Source organism: Phyllobates terribilis, unplaced genomic scaffold (assembly GCF_046119375.1).
Source record: "Phyllobates terribilis strain yellow unplaced genomic scaffold, ASM4611937v1 Scaffold_11__3_contigs__length_659146591, whole genome shotgun sequence".
Lineage (NCBI taxonomy): Eukaryota > Metazoa > Chordata > Amphibia > Anura > Dendrobatidae > Phyllobates > Phyllobates terribilis.
Window position 1 is genome coordinate 104638606 of NW_027362771.1, and position 24071 is coordinate 104662676.

The following is a 24071-nucleotide window of genomic DNA, read 5'->3' on the forward strand; positions in this document are numbered from 1 at the left end:
CTTGTAGTTATATTCTGTTGTTTAAGTGTTCCATTTATTTTTTTGAGCAGTGTATGATAGCCAAATAGCAATGAGGTGATTTACGGATGATAAGTGCGCATTTGTGTCTGGCACTATAGGGTGGACTATGAGGCCGGTACTGTATGGCAACAGATGGAGCAGGCAATATATTGAGGCATCTGCGGCAGGCACTTGGTAGGACATCTGCAGCTGGCACTGTATGGGGCGTATGCGGCAGGCATGTGCAGTAAGCACTGTATGGCGTATATATGAAAGGCACCTGCAGCATGCATACTATTATCATTTTGAAGAGGCCTTTGAATAGAATGATGAAATATTGTAGATTTCTTTGATAAAGAAGAGTCATTTACTAAACTAAAGGTTGTTGCTTACAATGCAGAGCAATGAGAATACCGACAAAGTCCATGCAGGATGTGGACTCATTGAAATGAGGACAATAATAACAATAGTATATGTTGCTTACCTCAAATTCTTTTTTTGCTTTCTTTAGTTCTGGTTCATTATTCTAATAAGCAGATATATCACATTCATTAGGTATATAAATAAATCACTATGAAAGATAGTCTGAATACACAGTAAATGGCCATATTAGAATTCTTTTTACCTTATATTTCTTATATGCGCAACAAAATTTTACCATATCTTCACTCTAAAATAAAGGAAATCAGTAATTTTTTAAAAATGTTCAAACACATATAAAGAGTCTTCCTATATCAAAAGTCTGGGAAAATAGCGATGATGGCTGTGGTCTGCTTCAGACACCCCTACCTATTGTCTAAGTGCTACGAGAGCAAAGGCAGACACACATTTAAATAAATGCCGGGAACCAAAACCACGTTACTACATTCCAAATGTTATTTTATCTACTCAAATTTAGGAAATAATAATCTCTAATAGTTTTCTTTCTTTTTTCTAGGCCTTTGCTGATATACTTTGTCTTATACTTACGTTTGCTTTCTGCAAGCAGCTTCGACTTGCTAGAGAGCCATTTTCATCTTGGTTATCTCTAATAGCAAATGACGTGGCAGGAGCTGAAACATATAAAATACCGTTAGTTACCTCTGTGATAATATTTGTTCATATTCTTATTTCAATTTTAGTTTAAAGAATCTTAGTGAAAAGTCATTATTAACATTTTAAAGGGAAAAGGGAGTGTCCCCTCTAGAATATTATATGGCATATATATCCTAGATGGGAAAAACCTCTTTATGATTTTTTAGTTGGGTTTATATTATGAATATATTTTTAAAGCGGTTTTCTTAATTTTGAGTTTGCGTTATTTATTAGCGTGACTATCCATATTCCAGACTTTACATTGGCCATTAGAGCTGGCACAATTGTCTGACATCTGTTTTCAGCTGTTCAGTTGTCAGCTTTGCTGTGTAGACTGGTACAGCATCAGCAGAGGATTTAGTTATAGCTCTGCTGTATTTCGGGAGCCACAATAAGGCTCGGAATGCATCTTCCCTGTCACTCCTTTATCTCTGGGGAAAGGAGCTGTCCATCTTTTTTTGGAGACTATATCAGTATATGACATTTTACTGTCAGCTAAAGAGGTTTTCGAATGCTGGCCAGAAGAAAGAAATCTTTATAAAGTAAAGAAATTAGTGTAACTTAGCCCTTGGTACTCTCACCACTGCAAGTATATACAGTCCTAATTATTTATCAGTTACCCGACTCCAATCACTGACTTCAGACATCAGGTGACTGATAGAAAGGACGCTATCAATGGAGAATGTAGTTTTATGTGGTAGCCATTCAGGAAACTAGTTATTCTTGTATTAGAAAGACAGCTTGAATCTTCCACAACAGGAGCCACTGTTATAGAGTTTCTTTTTTTTGGCTCATAGAGGAGAGTGGGGATTTCCACTTTATGACGTCCATATACCTTAGTTGGGCGTATTCATGGGGCTTGACTTCATGAGACAATCTCTTTAAACAAGTCTTTAGCCTTCTCCTAAGCTCCCCCTACTGGTGGTTGCAGACAGCCAGCATTTAACATTTAACTCTGAAATCTATATAGGCCATTTGGAATTCTGTATAAAAAAAATATGAAGCTATATTTGCAAAACAAAAGGAAAAATATATAATATCAATCAGCAAAATGTTAGACCTAACAATGATATAAAGTGGCTTCCAAAATAAAACTTACTAGTGTAATAGTAACACAATCAGTGGCACTTACCAAAGCAACATGAAGCTGCAATCACCAGGAGAAGACACAAGGTCTTCATTTCTGCGCTTCTTGCAAGTGTATCTTCAGTATGAATGCAGGTAAATGAACTTTGTGGAAACACTGAAGATTTGGTCAATTTATACCATTTGCTGTTTAGGTATACATCCAATACTAAGCAAACACAAGAATGAAGAGGAAAGTGTGAAATCAATGTGAAACATGAGAAAGATGAAATCTGATAATTATGTTACTTACTTTTCATGGTGTGCTAGAATGATCAAAGGATGTTACCTTACTCATTATTCATTACTCTGCATCAGTAGGGATTTTTTTCTTAGATTCCTCATCATGAAACCACCTCTTGAAAATGAGAGATCTGGCGAAGATGTTTAGGTCCTTCATCGCTGTGAATGCAACAAAGCGGGAACAGGGAGAAAAAGTTAGTCCCCTTGAAAACTCTGCAATATCTGTGGTAGATAAATTATTATCTGATAAATGTATTACCTTTAGAGTATCCGTTGATGATTCACCATCAATTTGTTTTCGCTTGTTGAATGATTATCTATTAGTCCACTTTGACAGGTCGTGATATTCTAATCTGTTGAGTGGTGTCCGAGATGTTTCCAGATGAAATGGAAGATATGGACACTGATCTATTTCTAGAAAACGATGACACCGGATTTCTACGCCACCGATAAATTTGATTATTCTGAAAATCATTAAGATCACTACTGTGAACCGACTTACCTTTTCTGCTCCATGCCCGAAATGGGGCTGTATGCCATGCGGAAATTGTGTTGCCTGCCCTAATATAAAGCCTGTAACAAATTTCTCAAACTCTGACGGAACAAAAATATACACCATTACCCACAACATCACTTGCACTACACATGTTGTTGTATATTATGCTAAATGTCCATGCCCTATGGTGTATGTGGAACTCACAACTCGTGAGTTAAAGTTCGAGCACGCGAACATATTTGTGACATTCTAGCGGCCCAGGATGAGGACAATTCTGATCAGCTTAAGTCAATATCTAAGCATTTCAAACATTACCATAGCTGTGATGCCACTCCTAAAAGTAAGGCTGTGTGCCCACGATGCATTTTTTAAACGTTTTTGCAGCGGCAATTCCGCTACAGAAACGCTTAAAAAACGCTTGGTAGAAGGCCTGCCATGTTCCCTAATGATAATCTGCATGTGCGGTGTTCATGCTGCGGAAATTTCCGCTGCGGGTTATCATTGCGGAAAAAAACGAAGCACTACCAATTATTTTGCAGAAGCACTGCGTTTTCGCCGCCATTGACTTGCATTGGAACGCATAGATTATACATCACTGCATCTGTACATGCGGAATCCAAGTGTTTCAATGTGCGGATGGTACCTGGGTCTAGAGGAGAGGAGACTCTCATCCGGACCCGGGTACCATAGAACCTGTAAAAAAAAAGAATAAAATAAAAAATAAACATTATATTTACCTTCTGATGGCCCCTGGTCTCCTTGTCTTCGCTTGCCGGCAGATCGCGGTGGACTGAAGGACCTGCGCTGACGTCATTTAGTCATGTAACGAGTCACGCGACGCTGACGTCGGCAGGTCCTTCAGTGTACCGCAATCTGCCGGCAGCCAGGACGGATAGAATCAAGACTGCGGGGGCCATCAGAAGGTAAGTATAGATTTATTTTTTTATTTTTAACCATTCTCTCGGGTCACACTATATAAATCCATGCCGGTTGCATGGATTTATATAGTGTGACCAAGTTGTCAAGCACTTTCCAAGTGATGCTAAAATCGCTTGGAAAGCGCTTGACAACCCGCATGCGGAAATGCATGTGAAGAACTCTTCATATCCGCATGTCCCTGGCAGGAAAATCGCATGTACAATCCGCATGTACAATCCGCATGCATTTTTTCTGCCAGGGAGATGCAGAAACGCTCAGGAAAAATCCAGAGCATTTCTGCATCGTGGGCACATAGCCTAAGATGATTTTATCTAATTGACGTGGAGGCAATATTGCACAACGCCTCCCCCAGCAGGAATGTAAATGGATTTGGGCATTGAATACAGTGTACCCTAGGGGTTTAAATAAGGTCTACAGTTTTGCACCATTCCTATAATATGTGTATTAATGAATTTATGATCTGGTTATTTATTTCCTTGATTTTAATTGGTTTTATATATTAATACATTTTTAAGATTCAGCCTGAGAGGCACATCTATCTATATGTATATGTATGGATGTATGTGGATTGTGTCATTTATGGATTATATTCTTTTTTCTATTATATATTGTATTTTTGATCTTTCTTTTTTTCTAAAAAATTCCTTTGTGTATTTCAGTTTGGATTACGCAGAATTCGTGGAATGAGTCACAAGTGTGCTCTCTACAACCTATGTGAACTATTTGCACTTTATGTAATCATTATTGTACTGTAATTTTATGACATTTTGCACTGTCACTTTGTATCTAATTTTAACATAAAAACTTGTTTTTTATTATGGGTTTAATTTTCCTTTACACTGATTGCACATGAGATATAGCAGCTTATGCACTTTGTATTTTATTGATTTATGCTCCTTTATCTATTGCACAAGTTCACTTTAATTGTCCTTTATGACATTTTGTTTATTTTGCATATTTTATAAATCTTATTTATTGATTGTATGTTGCACTTCTTCACTTTATTATATTATTTGTATCCACCAAATCCAGCTTAGCCCCTTTTGTACTAGATATATTTGGAGTGACATAATCCTCTTGTCATACGTACTTCCCATGTTTCATCTCTGGTTTATATTTGTCCTCTGCTCCTCAGCATTCTTGCCGGGTTATTGAGTCCGTGCGCATGGGCACACCGAACCCGCAGGTTCTGCTACTCGCCCTGTCTTTATCCGAGGCCGTGCCGGGTCACGTGACCGGACTCCAATCACATGTTTTGTCACGTGGTCTGTGTCGCGCTCGTGTCACCCGGTCCGGCCCTTTCGGATGACGTGGCAGGGGGGTGGGCCAGATGGGTGCCGTAATGTTGTCTGCGCCAACATGGACTATAATTATCCCCTTACGTGGCAACCTGGCATTGGCTGGGAGTGATATATTAGGTGCCTCCTGCTGGTCTGACGCCACGCCCCCTGACGAAGGCTTTAACGCTGAAACACGTGTTGGGACCTTGCGTCAGTCCAGCAGGAGGAGATGGCTACAGGTAACTTTTATTAACAGATTCTATTCATTATTTGATTCTGTTGGCCCATAAAACATCACCTGGGTGGGTCGGTCTAAGGAGATTGCTATATACCATTGTACATTTGTATTTACTCTGTACCCCCTAGTTGCTATTTGTGCGCTAGCTATTGGATATCTGAATTCAATATTATGTGGTATATTTCATCCCCTCCTGCTGTACTGATGTATTAGTGTTGCTCATTATAACTTTTATTTACTCTAATTATTCTAATAAAATATCTTTATACTAACCTTTTTGGCTATTCTTTTTTAATTTGTTCTAAGTAAGACCAAATGTAGAGTACACAGTGGTAAGAAATAATAAATGTTACTGAACTGCAGAACAAATACAATACAGATCATTTTACAAGAATGACTTATGAGCGTCACCCTTTAGGTCAGGGTTATTGGGCCGAGTTTACTAATGTTCTTTTGTGTTCTTGAATGGTTGTCCTAGTGGTAGGAGCTGCAAGACCAAGAAATTCGGGCAAAAATTAGAGCAGATGGTGGTAAAAGTAATAAAACTGCAGATTGTTCTTTTAGGGAGAGTAGTTTCCTGCAGACTAAATATTTGAACTCATTAAAGAGCTTTTACTTGACCTCTCTGATCTTGCAGCTCCTCTTCCACCACTGCCTGATCTCATGCCGGCCAGAACAAGATGTGTGACTGGCTGTTCAGCTGAACGGACATGTGGGTGCTGCAGCCAATCGCAGGCCTCAGCAGAAATGGCTTGGTCACTGCTGTGGCCAGTGACTGACTGTAGTCCATTTTGGCGGGAAACCTGCGATTGATCGGGCAGCAGTGGAAGAGCAGCAGCAGAGAATTTGTAAGTAGTGTTGAGCGTTTCAAATTTGGGTTCGTGTTCGGGGTTCAGGTTTGTTCGTGCCAAAAAAATCGGCTCCGCCCATGAACATCCCTGATTTGCCACCCTGTCACGCAGATGTTATCAACCAGATGACAGTGTGGCAAATCAGGGATGTTCATGGGCGGAGACAATTTTTTTTAGCGCGAACAAGCCGGAACCCCAAACCCGAATTTGAAATGCCGAACAAATTCGCTCAACACTATTTGTAAGATATGATTTATTTTTTACAACCTGTATGCTTCTTTTTTAAAGATATCAGGGATGGTAAACAGCTTTAACATATCCATGTTTTGGCACACATATGATCTGGAGTGAATCACTGTTGAAGAATATTGTATATAACAATATATGGTACATAATGGAGTTCAATGTTACCAATCCATGAGAATGTCCTATGTTTTAAAAAGACTAGGCTCCAGCTTTTTGCAATACAGCAGTACTGAAAAGTGTCGTGTTGGATAAAGCTCTGGTTTAACCCCTTAAGAATTTGATGTACATTTTCATCATATGTCACAAAGCGTTGTAAGAAGACAGCTCAAGAGCGGAGCCAGCATCTGCCTGTAAGTGACCAGAAAGCTCCAATCACTACAGTTTAACCATTTCAATTTCACTGTCAATCTTTGACCGTTGCAATTAAATAATGCCATTGTCGGTGCGTGTGTGCGCACTGCCATCAACTCTGCAACATGATCAAGGAAAGCCAATGGGTCACCATGGCAGCCAGGGCCTGCTAAAGGCCAAAGTAACTGCCATTTTAGTCATCCTAAGTCCTAATATGAAGTTCAGCCATAGGATAACAGCAATTTCACTATAGTTTAGAATAAGCAATCGGATCATCACTGGTTTGAATATTCTAGGGCAGTGGTGGCAAACCTATGGCACACAGGCCAGTGGGGGCACTCAGAGCCCTCTCTGTGGGCACATGCACCGTCTTCCCAGCACTATTACTTTTTCTTCGGCTCCTGGGCACATTTCCGGGGACTGCAGTGCTCGCACAGGCCCTTTAATTTCTTCTTGCAAGCGCACGCAGCGTTCTGATGCTGACCAGATGTTTATGTATGAGTTGTTTTTTCTATGCTAAAACCTCAGTATTCAGGTTAACCCCTTCACGACATCAGACTTAAGTTTACGTCATGATCAGGTAGGGGTTCCTGCAAAATGACGTAAACTTACGTCATGGCGATCATGTGACCACAGGTGCAGTGGCCACACGATCGACGCCATGAGCTCAGCTTAACCCCCTCACCACCTTTGACGTGCATGTTTAGTTTCCACTGTTTAGGACATCAGGGGCTCTGCAAATGTGACATGGCGTGCACCATCTATGCCAGCCAAGTTTGCACTCTAAAAAGTCAAATGGTGCTCCTACCCTACCAAGCCCTGCTGGGTGCCCAAACACTAGTTTTCCACTACATATGGGGTATTTGTGTACTCAGGAGAAAATAGACCAAACAATTTGTTGTGCAATTTCTTCTGTCACTGAAGATGAAAAGTTTGGGGCTAAAGCAACATTTTTTCCTTCCATATTGCTTTAATTCCTGTGAAGCACCCGAAGGGTTAATAATGTTCCTGAATGTGGTTTTGAGCACTTTGAGGGGTGTAGTGGTGTCACTTTGGGGTATTTTGTCATATAGGCCCCTCAAAGCCACTTCAAAATGTGATGCGGTCCCTAAAAAAATTGGTTTTGTAAATTTTGTTGGAAAAATTAGAAATTGATGATAAACTTTTAACCCTTCTAACTTCTTAACAAAAAAAATAAGACTGTTGTATATGACGCACCCCCTGGGCCGTGGGGTACCCAGAGCCGGGCCTGTGGATGCTGGGGGTTGTAGCCACTGTGGCGGTGACCCGGTCCGTGACCCAGGGCGGTCAATCCAAGGCGTATTTAGGTGTATATAGGGTATAATGTCCGACAACGCCACCTGTGGAATGCAGTCAATAGAGACCGCCGCTGCGGAACCGTCCTCTGAAGCTGTTGGTTTGGCAGCAAGGGTAGTATAACTCCCCACAGGAAGAGTGTTGCTTCAGGGCAGTGTGTGTGGATGATGGTGGTTGTGCAGGGTGTCACAGTGCAGAAATAACCACAGAGTCCGTATAGTGCCGTCCCAGGGTCTTTACTCACGTTTGTGTCAACTTCCAAGTTACAGACGTCAAGGTAACTCCCCACGTCGTGCTGTGCGTACTCAGTGAGGGGCTCAGTCCACCCTCAGGTATTTCCAGAGCACTTAACAGGACCCCTTTCTGTGTACCTTCCTCTGGCCTTCTCCCTGCACCTCACACCCAGCGCCACTTCTATCCGGTACCCTCGGGCCTTGGCGGGCGACGTCTGTTCCGTCCCCTGGGTCCTATGCGGCTACCTTCTTGGTGGCTGGTGTGGACTTATGGCCTGCTGTACTTAAAGTGCTGCAGCCTCCAGTTCCCAGTTGAGCCCTGTAGTCTCTGCTGGTTGGGGGACCCGGTTCCCCTTCTTTGGCCTGACTCCCCTTCCTCCTCGTAGCGGCGGGCGTATGGGTGGCTGCTGCACGGCCCGTACCCCTGGGGTCCCTTCTCTTCTCGTTCCTGGAGCCACCCTGCTCCCTCTCCTCTTCACTTCTCTCCTTCCAGGCTCAGGCCTCCTGACTAGGCCTGCCTCTGGAGCAGAGCTCCTACGGAGCCCCTGCTCCTGGCTTCACCTCAGTCTGTCTGACTGGAACTCTGAACTGAACTAAGATGGTGTCCTGCTTTTATACCTCCTTCTCTAAGTGCTCCCAGGATCTACGTCCTCCACCCACCCCCACTACCTGGTTCCCCCTCTCTAGGTGGTTCCCCCCACTCCAGACAGGGACCAGGGACTGTGCTATCCCGTAGGAGCAATCTCGCCCTGTCCCCCGGAAATGTGGTGTAGTGAATGCAGGTGTTAGGGTCCTGAGCTGTACTCCTTCCTTACCTGAGAGTGAGATACCACACCTCTGGGTGAGATGCAATACCTCTGTGGCGACCGAACCTCAGGGGCGCCACATATACATCACACAGGAGACGCTGGGACTGCTGTAGATACATTTCAGGAGATGCTTGGGGAATATACATCATAGGAGACCCTGTGGTCATATGCATCACTGAAAAGGGCTGGGGGGCATAGACATCACTGGGGAGGGATGTGGGATCATAGACATCACTGGGGAGGGCTGGGAGAAAAATACATCACTAGAGATTGCTGAGGGGCATAAACATCACTGGGGAGGGCCGGGGGCATAGACATCACTGGGAGGGCTGGGGCTTCCGCTGCTTTCTTCATATGTGGGAAGGGAGTACATTGCACGCTAACTCCACCTACAAAGTACATCCTCACCCTGGAGAGCCTGGAGGGGCATAACTAGGCGAACACCTGGGTTTTCACTAGAGCCCCTGATGGTGTGGTTTGACTTGTGCCACAGGTGGACGCTAGGTGCTACTCCAGGACAGACTCCGATACCACAGCAGCTGACCCCAAGGGTCAGGACAGGAAGCACGAACTCAGAGACCAAGGTTGGACCAGATACTGGTCTTAAGTGCAGGGACCGGTTAACATACCACCAGAGCGGTTTCGGGTTCAGTTACCACGGGAACGGTTTCAGGTTCAGGTACCACCGGAGTGGTTTCACGATTGTCTCAGAGAAGACGGATACCGGAAAGCAGAACTGGTACTGGTACAGGTTTAACTGAACTGGTACAGGGACCTGATAACAAGTTAGCAGCTTGCAGACAGACTAGCTACAATTGCTGCTCAAGCACCTCCCAATAGGTGGAGATGCCTTAAATTATAAGTGCCTCCCAGCTATAGGCAGGGGGCACAATAGGAGTGCTCGCATTGTCTCTTTAAAATACAGGAAGTGCATGCGTGTGCCCTAAGCGTGCTGTCAGAGGACCTGTGAGGCACACGCTGACCCTGATGCACAGGAGCCGCGGCGGAAGCAGGAGATCAGCTGGGGCGGCGAGTATCTCGGTGTCTCTGCAGAGATGCCGACACAGGTGTTACAGTACCCTCACTAATGCCCCCTCTTCTTCAAGCCTGCCAGGAATCTCTCCAGAAGAAGTGGTGCATGGATGTTCTCCTTGGGGTCCCATTACCTCTCTCCGGGACCAGACCCCTTCCAATCCACAAGAAAACAGGTCCTCCCTCTCACCTTTTTCATGGCCAAAATGTTCTAAACCTTGAAGACATCTTCAGTGCTGACTGGTGCAGGAGTGGTACCCGGATCCTCAAAGTAGGTACTTAAGATGACAGGCTTGAAGAGAGATACACGGAAGGAGTTGGGCACATGTAATGAAGCTCGGAGCTTCAATTTGTAAGATACCATATTGATCTGCTTTAGGACCTTGAACAGACAGATGAAGCAGGGACCCAACTTGTAAGATGGCATCTTCAGCTGGATATATTTTGACAAGAGCCACACCTTATCTCCAAGCTGGAAGGTCGGTGGATCCAGACGTCTCTTGTCGGCATGCTTTTTCATCCGTTCGGGCAACCTCTCCAGAGTGGCTTTGGTATCCCTCCAGATCCTGGAAAATTCTTCAGTGAGAGCATCAGCTGCAGGAATGCCAGAAGCGGTCGACACCATAAGGGGAATACCAGGCTGGTGACCATAAATGATAAAAAATGGTGACTTCGACGATGACTCGCTGACATGATTATTATATGAAAAATCCGCACAAGGTAACAGCTTGACCAAGTCGTCGTGATGCACATGCTGTGAAATGCCGCAGGAAGTTAGACAGATTGACTTGCTCCACTTGATCATTGGACTGAGGATGGTACGCAGAAGAAAAGTCCAAGACCACATTCAAAAGTTTACAGATAGCTCTCCAGAACTTGGATGTAAACTAGACGCTCCTGTCGGACACAATGTGGAGTGGAAACCCATGAAGATGGAAAATGTGCTGTATAAATCTCTCAGTGAGCTCGGCAGCAGATGGGAGACCAGGCAATGAATTGAGCCTTCTTTGAGAAACGGTCTACCATGAGACAGGGAGGTCCGTAGTGAAGTCCACTGCGATATGCTGCCAGGGAGCTGAGGGAACAGGAAGCGGTAGCAGCCACCCGGACGGTAGATGATTAAGAGTCTTGTTTCGAGCCCAGGAGGGACAGGCAGAAACATACTTCAGAATATCCTAGCTCATCGTAGGCCACCAATAATGTCGAGAAATGAGTTGCATAGTCTTCTTCTGCCTGGCATGACCTGCCAACTTAGATGAGTGCACCCACGGCAGAACTCGCTTATCAGATTCAGAGACTAAAGTCTTTCCTGGAGGAATCTGAGACAAGTTGACAGGAGCCACTGTGACCATCTTGGAAGGCTTGATGATAAGTTGGGGCTCCTCTTCATGGTTGGTGGGCATGATGTACCTAGAAAGGGCATCCGCCTTGACGTTTTTGTCAGCTGGCCAGAAATGCAAGATGAGGTCAAAGTGGGCAAAGAACAGCGACCACCTAGATTGACGCAGATTCAGCCTTTGTGCTGACTGCAAGTAAGCCAAGTTCTTATGGTCGGTGTATATGATGAACGGATGAACTGCCCCTTCGAGAAGGTAATGCCAGTCTCCTAGAGCCATCTTAATCGCTAGTAACTCTGTTTATTGATTTTGGGCCTATGAAGTACAGGAGCAGCAACGAAGGCCTGCTGAAGGGTCAGAAAAGCGTTCTCACCCTCTGGAGTCCTTTGGATCGACACCCTTACTGATCAGTACCGAAATGGAATAGGTTAGAGAGGAGAAATGAGGAATAAACTGGCAGTAGTAGTTGGCAAATCCCAGGAAGCACTGAATTGCCATACATGGAGGTGAATGGACTGCATCCTCCAAGCCATAAAGGGGTTTCAACTATCGGATCAGATCCTTTTTAAAATAAGCGCTCCCCCCTTAAAAAATAAAAATAATCTTATAACATCCTATAAAATTAGCTCTATATTCAGAACCTTTTATCTAAGGAACCAATGTTTCCAGTAATATTGCAACATATGTAGAAATTAGTCATATTAAGTGAAATAGTGTAAGCATAAGAACATCTTAAATAAACGTGTGACATTTTACAGCTTTTGGTCTTTAAGCTATTCTTCATGCTAGTTTTCTGTGGTGTAAAAGAACCATATTACAGAGATTCTATCCTTCTGTCATGTTGACAATGGGATTAACGTTGATTTGAAAGCAGATTATCAGATTTACAGTATTGTTCCTATATACATCTTCAAATATCAAAAACTTGGCTAGCAAACAGAAAGACAACATAAATCCTATGCAAAGCTCTGTTGGACTAGACAACAGACAGTAGATAGTAGAGTAAGCTGTGCTTCTGTCTGTGTCTTGTATATGGTTACAAGAATATCAATTTCATGAGCATCCTTGCATAGTATCGCCCATGACCTTGCTTTTTCAACACCAAGAGGACAGAACATTTGTTGACTTGAATGAACTTTTCTTCACAAGCTCTTTGCTGTAAATCCGAATCCCATGAGATAGGATAGTTCTCATTCCCTGGTAGACAGTACAATGTTACTTTATTCTGTCTTGTCCTACCTGATTGCTCCTGAATTAGGAAACTGAAATGAAAGTATTCCAGTGGTTCATAAGAGACTTACCTTTTATTTCAGAAACAGCCCAAAAAAATAGAAGCTAAGAACAGAAGAGCTGGCCACTGCAGGCAGGAGGTACAAATCTGAGGCTAACTTGAAGCAGGTTGCGCCTCAATGATTAATAGCAATCTCCTGCTGATAACACAGTGTTTGATCAAAACTACAGCAAGCAGCCCAGTAAGTGACACATCGTTATTTCTAATCTACTTTGCAGAAATAGATATTCTTTTATTTTTACAGGAACTGAAACCTGCCTTAAACATGAGCTTCTCAGAAAGGCCTACAGCTCATTAAATGGTAGCTAATATTTTGATAAACATTTGAAATGATGGCTGATGAGACCCCCCCCCCCCATCAATTACGACAACAAAGGTGCAGAGGCAGTAAGCTAAGAAAGATCCTAGTTACTGACCGGTAACGGGATTTTACAGAGCCCATGACAGCACCACCTGAGAGAGGGTATCCGCCGACCAAGGACAGGAACCTACTGAATAAAAAGGCGGTACCTCTCTTCCACATCAGTTTTTGTTTCAGAGCATGAGAGGTCCTCCAAAAAATAGGTTAGTACATAACTGCCACCTAAACATTTCTTAATAAAACACCCTAAGAAATGCACACCGTAAGTGATAAAGGGGAGGGAATTAATAGGGTGCTGACATGGGCTCTGTAAAATCCCGTTACCGGTAAGTAATTAGGATCTTTTCCCCTTCTCCCATGACAGCACCACCTGAGAGATTTAGAGAGATAAGACACCAGAGGGAGGGATCACGGCTTGCAACACCTTCCTCCCAAAGGACAGATCAGTAGAAGAGGAAAGGTCAAGACGGTAATGTTTGTAAAATGTAGCAGGGGGTGACCAAGTTGCCGCCTTACATATGATGTTGATGGGCACATCCGCTTTCTCCGCCCAGGAAGCAGCTACAGCTCTGGTGGAGTGGGCCTTCAGGTTCTCAGGAACTGGCAGATTGCTAGAAGAGTATGCTAAGCCAATGGTGTCCCTGACCAACCTAGCTATGGTCCCCCTTGTAACCTTAAGCTCTTTCCTAGCCCCCTGAAATGAAATGAATAAGGCGTCACTTTTTCTCCAGGCCAAATACTGGGCTAATACCCTCTTAACATCTAGAGTGTGAAGTTTTTGTTCCTCCAAATCCCTAGGGTCAGGATAGAAGGAAGGGAGAGTAATTACTTGTGTCCTATAGAATTTGGAGGCCACTTTTGGAAGATAGGCCAGGTCTGGTCTTAAGATTACTATATCCATACACACTTGCGTGAACGGATGGTTAACTGACAGCGCGTGCAGATCACTAACCCTACGAGCTGAAGTTAGAGCTACCAGCATGGCTGTTTTTAAGGTGAGAATTTCTCCGAAGCTTTCTCTAATGGCTCAAAGGGGGACTTGGTTAGTGCTTCTATAACCTGATTAAGGTCCCAAGGAGGCATCCTTGGAGTAGGTATAGGTCTAGATCTACTGCAAGCTTTAATGAATCTGATGATCCACCTATTCGTTGCTAAATCGTAATTATATAGTGCCCCCAGAGCTGATACTTGTACCTTAAGGGTACTGGTGGCTAACCCCATGGTTAAGCCTTTCTGAAGGAATTCCAGGATGGCCCCAATAGGAAACCTCCCTTTGGCGGTCTGGCCCAAGGTAGACAGAAACTTAGCCCAGGTTCTGCCATAGATCCTAGTAGTCACTGGCTTCCTACTCGCCAGTAGAGTAGTAACTAGACCTGGAGAGAACCCCTCCTGCGTTAGTAGTGACCTTTCAAAATCCAGGCCGTCAAATGCAGGCCCGATCTTTGGGGATGGAAGACTGGGCCCTGCCTGAGGAGATCTGGGGTGTCCGGAAGAACCCATGGATCCACCTGGGACATCCTCATCATCCAAGTGAACCATGGTCTCTTGGGCCAAAACGGGGTGATCAATATAACCCTCGCCTGTTCTTCTCGGATCTTTCTCAGGATAGTAGGGATCAGCATTAGAGGGGGAAAGGCATAGGCCAGGGTAAAGTCCCAAGGAATTTGCAGCGCGTCTACCGCAAACGGCATTTCCTTTGGATTCAGGGAGCAAAAGATTTTGGTCTTCCGATTGTGTTTGTTCGCAAACAGATCTATCTGAGGTTGTCCCCATCTGCAGACAATCTGCTGGAATACCGCTGGATTCAATTCCCATTCTCCTTGTCTCAAGATGTGTCGACGTAGAAAATCGGCTTTTACATTCTCCTCTCCTCTTATACGCAGCACCGAGAGCGTAAATAGATGACTCTCCGCAAAGCGAAGGATCTGGTCCGCTACTAACATCAGAGGGAGGGATCTGGTACCCCCCTGATGATTAATGTAGGCGACTGTCGTTCGGTTGTCCGACATTATCCGGATGTGATGACCCTGAAGAAGAGAACTGAACTCTACTAACGCATTTCTGACTGCCAACAGCTCCCTCATGTTGGAGGAGAGACCCGTCTCGCTGTCCGACCAGAGGCCTTGTATTGAATGATCTCTCAGGTGAGCTCCCCAGCCTTCTGCACTTGCGTCTGTCGTAATCGTATCCGACACCTGGAAAGACCAAGGAACCCCCAGAGATAGATTTTCCAGATTCATCCACCACTCCAACGAGTTAATTACTAAACTAGAAAGGGATATTCTTTCATCCAGGCGACCTCTGAGCCGTCTGTCTGCTGTCAGGATCTCCTGCTGAAGACGTCTGGTATGGAACTGGGCCCACTGAACGGCTGGGATACAAGATGTCATTGTGCCCAATAGAGACATTGCATTCCTCAATGTCATGGATGGATTGTTGATTACGTGTGATATGAGGGAGCTGATCTTCAGTTTCTTGTCCTCTGGCAGAAAACATGTCTGGTTTTCCAAGTCCAAAATGAGACCCAGGAATGACTGAACCTTTTTTGGTTCTAGTCTCGATTTTTCTAAGTTTAACATCCACCCCAGGCCATTTAGACTGGCCATGACTTCTGCCAGAGCCAGTGCGCAGAGCTGTTTTGATCTGCCCACCACTAAAATGTCGTCCAGGTAAGGGATGACTAAGATATCTTTCTCCCTTAGATGCGCTGTGACCTCCAGGATAATCTTTGTGAAAACTCTTGGAGCCATGGAGATGCCAAAGGGAAGAGCTTCAAACTGAAAATGCCTTATGTGCTTGCCGAACTGTACATCTACCCTCAGAAACTGTTGGTGTGCAGGAAAGATTGGGACGTGGTAGTAGGCGTCCTTCAAATCGAGGACGCACATATAGCATTCTGGAAACAATATTTTTATGGCCGATTTTATTGATTCCATTTTGAATGGCCTGTAAATCAAATAGTCGTTCAGCTTCTTCAAGTTGACAATGGTTCTGAAGGAGCCATCCGGTTTCTTTATTAGGAAGAGAGTTGAGTAAAACCCTCTCCCCTGCTGGGGTACAGGTGTTTCTACTAGAACCCCCTTCACAACCAGAGAGTACCTCCTGTTGCAGGGCCATCTGCTCCCTTAGGCCACTGGGGGCTGAAATCCTGACGGTGTTCCTGGGAATGTTTTTGAACTCCAACTTCAGCCCCCTCCTGATTATCCCTAAAATCCAAGCACTGGATGATATTTTTTCCCAGGTGGGAAGGAAGTGGGACAACCTTCCTCCCACCTGGGGAGGTCCATCACTTAGGGGTTTTCTTACTCTCCGAGGATGGACCCCCGAACATGAAGCCTCTGTTATTCGGCTTCCTGTCTCTCCAACCACTTTGGTCTCTAGGAGCTCTTATATCGGGGAGCAGACACAGAAGGAAACCCATGTTTCTTGTCCGCTGCCTTATCCAGGATGTCATCTAAGGCCTTTCCGAAAAGTAAGTCCCCTTCGCAAGGGATTGAGCAGAGTTTAGATTTTGACTGCACATCCCCTGGCCAGCTCTTGAGCCATAATGCCCTGTGGGCTACATTAGAAAGGTTTGCTGACATGGCAGTCAGCCTAACTGAATCTGCCGATGCATCTGCAAGGAATGCAGCCGCCCCCTGCAAAAGAGGCAGACCCGACAGAATTTTCTCTCTAGAGACATTCCCTTTGATCTGGTCCTCTAACTGTTGAAGCCAGATCATCATAGACCTGGCGGTGCAGGTGGCTGCCACTGCCGGTTTCAGAGCCCCTGCTAAGAACTCCCAGGCCTGCTTTAAAAAAGACTCCGCTTTTTTATCAAGCGGATCTTTTAGGGCCCCCAAATCCTCAAAGGGTAGTGTGGATCTTTTTGAGGACTTTGTGATGGCCACATCAATTTTAGGGGTTTTGTCCCACGTAGCCGCATCCTCCTCTTCAAAGGGGTATCTCCGCTTAGGAGAAGGCAGCTGGCCTTTCCTCTCTGTTTTTTTCCATTCCCTATCTATAAGAGTCTTGATCCTCTCGTTAACTGGGAATGTGCGTCTCCTCTTCTGATCTAAGCCCCCGAACATGACGTCCTGAACTGTTCTGGGAGTTTTGGCATCGGCAATACCCATAGTCACTCTGATAGCCTTGACCAATTTCTCAGTATTGTCCACCGAAAAACAAGGCCAACCCCCTCCATCATCATCCGAAGATTCTGATGAAGATGATGAAGAGAGGTCAGAGGAGGAAGGATATTCCCTCGTGAAAAGGGACTCTACTGATTCCTCTGAGTCCGAGGAAACCCGTTTCTGCTTCTTCCTCTTATGAGAGGTTAAGTTCTTTAAGGAATCCCTGACCTCTGTCTGGATTAAAGTTTTTAAGTCCATAGAAAAACTAGGGGACTCCTCTGCTATAGTTTTCTGCATACAATCAGAGCAAAGTTTCTTAGCGTAGGAGCTGGGAAGGCTATCTTTACATAATGCACACTCCTTATTCTTATTTTTGTTACTACTCTTTTTTGGTTCCTAACAACCAGAAGGAAATGAAAGGAGAGAAAAGAGAAAAAACAGAGAAGAGCACATTACTAAGGTGAACTTTCACGAAGATCACTCACCACACTGCCGTTCAGACTAGGGTACCGGAGGCGGTGGTTGCCGTTCACATGAACACTCCCATCTGGCGGAGGTGGATTCACAAGATTTCTTCTGACCGATTCTGCCGGCACTCGTACGACCCCCACTGCTGTGGCTCTGATGATGGCAAGACTCCCGTTGCTCCGGTTGTCTCACATTTTGCTTGACCTGTTTACGCTGTTTAGGCGCTTGTGGCTGCTGCTGTTCCTCCTGCGGTGGTGACAGCTGCTGCGGCTCCTCACTCATGATGACGGGGATGCAGACACCGCCATCTTGACTTCTTCCCATTCCTTAAAAATATAAGGGGCTCCACCTCCTTTGGGCTCCTCCCCATCCGGCTGCAGTGTGCTCTCTCTTTTCCATTAACTCTAATTATTTATTTTATTTTATTTTTTTAAATTTATAATAAAATACATATATATTATTCCTTTTTTCTTCTTTTTTTCTCTTTTTGCAGGCTGGCGCGCTATGCCGCAGGATCCCTCCTGCGCGTGCACAGCCCAGCGGAAATCGTACCCCGCGCAAGCGCAGACCCGGGCTTCCAGCGCACTTGCGCCAGGGCGCGACACGACCCTGCGTGTGCGCAGCCCGGACTTCCGGCGCGCTACGTCACAGGGCGCGATGTGACCCCACACGTGCGCAGCCCGGAAGGCCTGCCTGCCGGCGCGCCCAGTCACGACCATCGTGCGCGCGCAGACCCGGCTGCAGGACCCGGCGCACGCGGGAGAGGACCCCGGAAGGCGCCACCCCCGCACAAAGACCCAGGCACAGCAAGATGGGGCTGGGAACAGAAGGCCATCTTCTGTCTCTTCACGGCCTCCAGGACGCATCGATCCCGGGATCCACTCCTGACCCGATAGGTACGGGGTACCACCTAGAGAGGCTCCCATCAAGGACAGGAACCAAAACTGATGCGGAAGAGAGGCACCGCCTTTTTATTCAGTAGGTTCCTGTCCTTGGTGGGCGGATACACTCTCTCAGGTGGTGCTGTCATGGGAGAAGGGTAAAAACTCATTTAACGACAATTGTGCAGTGTAAACAGGCTGCCGATCACCCGCTGAACGAGTTAAAAGCTCATTTATCAGGTGAAATTATCTTTTGGTTTGCACAAAAGATCATCTTCTCTGCAGCACATCGTCTGATGTAAACAGGACCTGTGCTGCCGAGATCAATGTCAGCCTACATGACGCGCCCCCAGGGCCGTCGGGTACTCGGCAGCCGGGCCTCTGGTTGCCAGGGGATATCACGGTGGCTGGCCCGATCCGTGACCCAGGGCGGTCAGTGAAATGGGGAAACTTCTATTATTTGGGGTTTTTGGAATTATTCGTGACGCAACCTGTGGAATGCGGCTAAGGGGTGCCGCCGCTGCGGGGCAGTCCTCTGAGGCAGATGCTCCTTACCCCACTGGAACGGTAGGTTTCTGCCTCTCCCGGACTGTCCTACCAGGAGATCTTGTAAAGGCGCCGCTTTCTTGGTATAGTCCTTCACAAACCTCCGGTAATACCCGACTAGTCCCAGGAACTGACGTACCTCCTTGAGGCTCTTCGGCTCCGGCCATTTCTGGATGGCAGTGATCTTCTCCGGGTCCGGTGCTACTCCTTCTGGACTGACGATGTGCCCCAAGTACTGTACCTTTCGCTTGAGCAGGTGGCACTTGGAGGGCTTCAGCTTCATCCCATACCGAGACAGTGACTCAAATACCTCTGCCAGGTGCTTAAAATGGTCCTCGTACGTTTTGGAGTACACTATCACGTCATCCAGGTATAGCAGTACAGTCTCAAAGTTGCGGTGTCCCAGGCAGCACTCCATCAATCTCTGGAACGTCCCGGGGGCATTGCAGAGTCCGAACAGCATACTGTTGAACTCGCAGAGTCCCATCGGGGTAGTAAAGGCCGTCCTTTCCCAATCCTCCTCAGCAACAGCTACTGGCCAGTACCCACTAGTGAGGTCAAGGGTGGAGAAGTAATTTGCAGACTTTAATGCAGCCAGGGATTCCTCTATATGGGGCAAAGGGTATGCATCTTTGTGTGTTATGCGATTTACCTGTCTGTAATCTACACACATTCTCATGCTTCCATCCTTTTTCCTGACTAAGACCAGGGGAGCTGCCCAGGGACTACAGCTATCCCTTACTACCCCTGCCTTCTTCATGTCGTGCAACATCTCCTTCGGCTTCTGGTAGTGTGCTGGTGGTATGGGCCTGTAACGTTCTTTGATGGGTGGATGGTCACCTGTGGGTATATGGTGTTGTACCCCTTTAATCCTCAAGTGGGTGTTTACTGAATACCTGCTCGTATTCCTGAACCACCCAGTGTACACCCTGCTTTTGATGGGCAGGAGTGGTGTCTGTCCCAACATGGAGCTGTTGACACCAATCCCCCACCTGGGTTCCCGGGTCATTATCCTCTACTTCGTCTGGTGAGGTTAAAGACTCTGCTGTGTGTATGCAGTTGTTATCTACTGTGTACAGTCTGGCAACAGTGGCGTAGCGTGGTAATCTAACCTCATCCTCCCCATAGTTTAGGAGGAGTATGGGCACACTCCCATTGCGTACATCCACTACCCCTCTGGCAGTCAAGAGTGTAGGTCTATGCTCCGAGCAAAGGGGCTCTACTACCGCCTGGTAGCTCCTTCCTTTGAGACCTATTGCTGCTCTACACCAAATCAGCATCTCACTCATCGGGCGAATCACAATGGGTATCGGGTCTGTCACCCGTACATTACCAATATCACCACCTGATAGCTTTACCTGTTGCTGGTACATAAGGGCTCGGATCTCTTTCTGGAGCACCCTCCTCTGGCCTGGTTTGGCAGTGTTGGCCATCTGTTGGAGCAAAAACAACACTTCTCCCAAACAGTTACCGACAATGTTTGTGCCAAGTACCATAAACAAGTCTGTGTCATCAGGATTAGTCTCTACTACAATTAGTCCCTGGTCCTTCAGTTCCACTCTTCCCACCTTTACTGCCACATCCTTAACCCTGACTAGATTAAGGGGAAAGCCATTGGAGTCTTACATGGAAAGATTTGGAGCTGGCGGGCGAAGTTCGTCTAGGGACCAGAACCTTTTGTAGAGGACATCTGGCATGATGGTTACCTGAGATCCAGTGTCCAGCAGGGCAGGTGTCGCGATGCCATCCAGCACAATGGACAGGAAAGGTCTTCCTCTCACGAACCGATGGTACCAGTTTGATGGGCCTGCTTGATTTACTCCTGGGTGTCGGCCCTCAGCCCCAGAGTTTGCTCGTTTAAAGGATAGTTCCGCACTGTGTGGCCTGCCTTCTGGCAGCGGTAGCAGATGAATTCTCCTGGAGGGCGACGTTGGTCGCTGGTCCTCCCACGGGGTGGCATTGTCCTCCTATGGGGTGGCGTTGCCCTCCTTCTTCTTATCATCCAGGGGACATCCTCAGGGCTGTCGGCAAGTAGTATCCTTCCATCTGGCTTCGGCTCCTCGTGTAGCTGCAGGGTGCTCAGGACAGTGGCCAGGGTTTTACTTAACTAGCGCACTTCAGAGTGTAGGCTGTCCAGCTCGCTAGGAGGCACTGTTTGCTTCTTTGTTTCAGCCATTAGTGGAGGAGCAGTGGGTGCTGCGGGCACTGGGGTGGCCCCACCCTGGTAACGTTGGACAGCAGTATCTGTTGTTTCCAGGGGCTGCAGACCCTTTATAGCCATGTCCTTAAGGGTGCTGAAGGTGGCATCTGGATGGTCTAAGGCCCACCACCGTACAGTTCTGCTCTCCTCCTGGGACCTCAACCCCCGGATAAACTGTTCCATCAGCATTTTATTTTCATCTTGTAGGCTGGCTGGACTAACCTGTTTCAGGGCCCACAGGGCTTCCTGTAAGCGCCAGGCATAGTCCTGGATGCTGTCCTCAGTTTTCTGGACACAACGGTAGAACCTCATCCAGAGATCCGTCTCGGTGCGGTTTTCAAACACAGTCTGCAGTCCCTTAAAGATGATGGATACTGATTCCTGGACTGCGGCTGGCCAGGTTTCAACCTCCCGCTCTGCGGCACCAGTCAATTGTCCCAAAACTACAGCAGCTCTCTGTTTGCCAGTCACAGAATACATATCTAGCACACCGCATATTCTTCTATTGAATCCAGACAGGATGTCCGGTTTGCCGTTATACTGGGGGAGCCACTTCGCTCCAGGGATATACGGCAGGGCCATAGGTAATAACGGGGTCACGACCCCTGCTGGTGGAGCGGCCGCTCCGGCCTGTGCAGCGCCGGGCGCAAGTTGGGCATTAGGAGCGTTAACCGGTGCTCCGGCGGCTTGCTGGTCGTCGGTCATTGTTGCGCCCCCCTAGTGAACCGGAGCCTACCTTCTTTAACAGGTAGGCCGCAGCTCTGACGGTCTTCTTCCAGGACCTTGCGTCGCTCGCGTCTGACGTCGGAGCGTCCTCTGGCTCCTTCCAGGACCTGACGCTTCCTGGTTCGACGTCAGGGGCGGGGCGTGTCCTGGGCTTCGCGCGCTTTAGCAATTACGCCTCCCAGGTTCCCGCGGTTACGCCCCTCTTCTTCCCGCGCTGCAGCGCGATAATGGCGGCGGTCCTCACCACAGTTTAACACACAGTTCAGTTCAATAAAGGCGCATAGTACCCGGTGACAACGGGCACGCAATCCTGTTCGTGATGCCAAAACATGACGCGCCCCCAGGGCCGTGGGGTACTCAGCAGCCGGGACTCTGGTTGCCGGGGGATATCACGGTGGCTGGCCCGGTCCGTGACCCAGGGCGGTCAGTGAAATGGGGAAACTTCTATTATTTGGGGTTCTTGGAATTATTCATGACGCCACCTGTGGAATGCGGCTAAGGGGTGCCGCCGCTGAGGGGCAGTCCTCTGAGGCAGATGGTAGGGCAGCTTGTGATGGAATGGCTACCCACAGGTGGAGCGGGCCTCAGGGTAGTGTGGGGGATGTACTGGATGGTGGTGCAGGGGAGAGATGGCAGGATGGTCCCGGAGGAAGGATGGACACTCACACAGGGGTAAGCTTCAGTACCTTTACTGGTGATGCTGCAGGCATGGTCCAGGGTACTCCAGGTGAAGGGCGCACTTCTGGACTCTCTCCAGTGAGCGGGTATAGGGCCTCCTGATCCGTTGTTTTATACTCTAAGCTTCTGGCCTGCCTGGAGCTGGGCCTAGCTTGGTTACGGTCTCTCTCTGCACCTGCTGACCTGGTGGTAGGGCCTTCTCTTTGGAGATCACTCTCCCTGGACACTGGGACCTCCGTGACTCCTAGCCCTGGTACTTTAGTCAGTGTTTGGTGAACCTGGAACTTGTAGTCCTCCAGGAGTTCCGGTGATTCCTACTGGGTGTAAAGGGTCCCTGTAGGCGCGGACCCGGTGTCCGGTATATATATCGGGGTGAGCCTGGTATGCTCCTCTGCCCCCTCACTACTTCTTCTTTCTCCTCTCGCCTTCGGCCCACTCAAGGCCCTCACTAGGCTTCCACACGTGCTATAGGCCTTGGCTCGCCTAAGCACAGCAGCCAGCTTGCTGCTTTCTTCACTGCTCTCTGAGCGTCAGCACACTCTCAGCTCTCTCTGAGCTCTGTCCCTCTCTGTGTCTCAGCAGGAACTAATCTCTCACCAACTGAGCTGCCTGCCTCCACCCTCCCTTTATATATCCCTATCAGGGCTCCCTCTGCTGGTCTGAGGTGGTAGGGTGGAGGTGTGTGAATGTGTGAGGGCCTCTTGTGGAGAAGTCCATCCATGCACCCTTCTGGGTTCTGTGGCACCAATGCACAGCAGGGCGCCACATATGCGTACCGAAAGATCTATTACAGATCATTTAGTGCGCATTTGAAGCGCGGTCTGCCTATTTATACAGGCTATTAAATAACCGTTGACCAGCAAACCTTTTGACCATCCAGGAGTGTTTAACGTTGTGCATCGCGTATTCTGGATGCAACCTCATCGAGTCCAGACACTGACAATCTAAAAATATAGGCTGGGTGTTAATTAAATATTTCTAGGCATCCACTGAGAACAAAAATAGAGACCCTTCCCCAAGTGTCCTGTGTAAGACAGGACTGTATATGCAGATTAGTGTCCGCAGCATATACAGATGCCAATCAGATGGACACAGATCAGTCTCTCCTAAGACCACTCCTCTGACCTACCCACTTCATCAGCTGGGTGCTGTGCTCATTAAAACATTTCAGAACTGCATCAAAATAATAGGTGGAGTTCAGATGTGGAAGATTTTTTGAAACAAATGTAGATTTAGA

General features: G+C 46.9%; 2 long non-coding RNA genes across 2 annotated transcripts in view; both read right to left on the reverse strand.

The window, feature by feature from the left end:
* Positions 1 to 483: 483 nt before the first annotated feature.
* Positions 484 to 2021, reverse strand: LOC141165014 (uncharacterized). Its single transcript, XR_012251028.1, has 4 exons — positions 1910 to 2021; positions 970 to 1052; positions 626 to 670; positions 484 to 526 (listed from the first exon to the last, which is right to left on the reverse strand). It is a non-coding gene; the product is annotated as an uncharacterized lncRNA (long non-coding RNA).
* A 489-nt stretch (positions 2022 to 2510) lies between these two features.
* LOC141165015 (uncharacterized) overlaps positions 2511 to 24071 on the reverse strand; it is a 41979-nt gene continuing 20418 nt past the window's right edge. Inside the window, exons 2-3 of the long non-coding RNA XR_012251029.1 lie at positions 2702 to 2795; positions 2511 to 2601 (exon numbers count right to left, since the gene is read on the reverse strand). This is a non-coding gene — a long non-coding RNA (uncharacterized lncRNA). The remainder of the gene's footprint in view (positions 2602 to 2701; positions 2796 to 24071) is intronic.